Below are 2,246 nucleotides of genomic sequence, written 5' to 3' on the forward strand. Positions count from 1 at the left end.
CCCACCGGCTCCCCCATGCTTAACCTGCCCGCAAGCTGAGTGCTTCCCCCCGATCTACCCCCCACATGGTCTGAGCCCCCCTCCGCCCGGGTTGTGTGCACAGAAATGCAGCCTCTGGGGTTGGGTGCAGGGGCTGGGTGTATGGGGACCCCTCGCCCGCCCCTATTTAATGGCTATGCAGCAAATCTGCAAAAGAAGTTTGGGACAGGAAACGAAAGAGAATCTCGCACCCAACCGCAACCGCGGGCTGGATTTCAGAAGGCACCAACAGCAAGGGGAGAGTGCCCCCATCGAGCCCCCGCTCCCTGCAGCCCAGCGCCCCCTAGCACCACCCTGGGGCTTCGGGGCCAGCCCTGCCTGCTCGGGAAGAGCACCCCCTGCTGCTCCCCCTGCAGCCCAGCGCCCCCTAGCACCACCCTGGGGCTTCGGGACCGGCCCTGACTGCCGGGGGAGTGGGCCCCCTGCACTAAATAGCTTTGAACCTGTACATAATCCTGGGGGCGGGGAGAGAGCTTGAAGGTTGGGGGGACAATTGCAGCTTCCTCAGTCTCCCCTTAACACGCCCCCCCCCCCGCAGCATATAGACCCCCTTCTCTGGTGCATGGAGTACATATATCTACACATCTATATTTACAGCTGTAATGCACTAGGCCAATCCCCCGCAGCTTTCCCAATCTGTGCCCCCCCCCCCATGGTCCAGGGCTGGGGCCCAGGGTATCGGAGTCTCAGACAATCCCCAGGCTGGCCCACCCTCCACCCTCTTCCCAGCCTCAGGCTTGGTGTGGGGCAAAGGTTCACCCGGAAGAGGTGAAGAGAATGGTGGGACCAGGGCTGTGGGTTCTCTGCCCAGCACCTGAAGGGGAGTGGGGGTCTAGTGGTTGGGGGTGGGGGTAGGGCTGGGAGCCAGGACTCCTGGGTTCTCTCCCTGGCTCTGGGAGGGGAATGGGGTCTAGTGCTTAGAGCCGTAGGGAGCAGCCCGTTATCAGGGCCCCCTGCTCTACTCAGCAGAGCCCACTCCCCTCCCAAAGCTGGGAGAGAACCCAGGCGTCCGGGCTCCCAGCCCTTCCTGCAGGATCAGAGGATTCCAAGGGAGGGGAGCTGTTGTCCTGAGATGAGCCCACTCCTATCCATGGGGCGGTGGGGGTCTGTTCTTGGTCCTACCTGCCCCCCCCCACCGTTCCCTCATTCAGCCCAGCCCTGGTCTGAGTCTTTCACCCCCATGGTCCAAAAGTGCGCCCCCCCCCCCAGCCCCCGCTCTGAGCACCCAGCTCTGTGTCCGGATGTGAAGAGCCCGGCTGAGCGCCGCAGTTCAGTATAAAAGGTATTTATCCAACTCGCAGTGCCTCTGGCTCCTTTCTGACGTGTCGTGCTGGGAGGGGAGCGGGGTGCTGGGAGCTAGGACTCCTGGGTTCTCTTCTTGTCTCTAGGAGGGGTGTGGGGTCCAGTGGTGGGGGTGTGCGTGTGTGAGTCAGGACTCCTGGGTTCTCTCCCTGGCTCTGGGAGGGGGCATGGGGTCCAGTGGTTGGTGTGGGGAGATGAGCCAGTACTCCTGGGTTTTGGGGTGACTGCCTGGCACAGCGGGTGTTGGGGGGCCCATCTCCACATCCTGTTTCCTGCTCCTGTCCCCACATCCTTGGGCTCCCCATCCCGCTCTGGGCCCCGCCCACTGCCTGTCAGCCCCCTCTGTGCTCCACTCTGAGCCGCAGCCCCCGGGATCTCCCTAGACATCCCTCGGACCCATAGGGGGCTGGTTCCACTGCCCAGAGTTCACGCCCCTCGCAGTGTCCCTGGCAAGCCCCCCTGTTCTGTCAGGCCTAGTTAACCTGGTTCTGTGGCTGGTGGGTAGGGGAGGGGTTTGTTCTCTTTGGATTCCCCCCCCCCAAAAAAAATCTGGACAAAGGGAGGATCTGGTTTCCTGTGGCTTGTTCCCTGCCCAATCCCCAGCTCCCCAGGGACTGGCAGCTGCCTGCAAGGTAGGAATCAAGGAGGAGATTAAAAGATTTGTGGCTTAGAAATGAAATTTGGGCATATAATGGTGAGGGGTGGGGGACAGGAACACAGGGCAGGGATGGTAATGTGGCCCACGGCCATTCCCCCCCCTCTCATTCTGTGGCTCATGCATGTAACGAGTTTGCTGGTTCTCAGGCTCGTTCCCAGGCACCCTCTTCTCAGATCCCCACCCTGCCCTTCCAAACTGGGCTACATCCCCCTCCCTCCAGCAGAGAGGCCAAAGGTTGGAGGGGCCA

At 62.0% G+C, this 2,246-nt stretch overlaps 1 protein-coding gene across 1 annotated transcript in view; it reads left to right on the plus strand.

The window, feature by feature from the left end:
* Window positions 1–2,246, plus strand: part of LOC144279334 (alpha-1B-glycoprotein-like) — a 937,253-nt gene that overhangs the window by 795,619 nt on the left and 139,388 nt on the right. The gene's annotated exons all lie outside the window — the stretch shown is intronic.

This window comes from Eretmochelys imbricata, chromosome 23, assembly GCF_965152235.1.
Source record: "Eretmochelys imbricata isolate rEreImb1 chromosome 23, rEreImb1.hap1, whole genome shotgun sequence".
Classification (NCBI taxonomy): domain Eukaryota; kingdom Metazoa; phylum Chordata; order Testudines; family Cheloniidae; genus Eretmochelys; species Eretmochelys imbricata.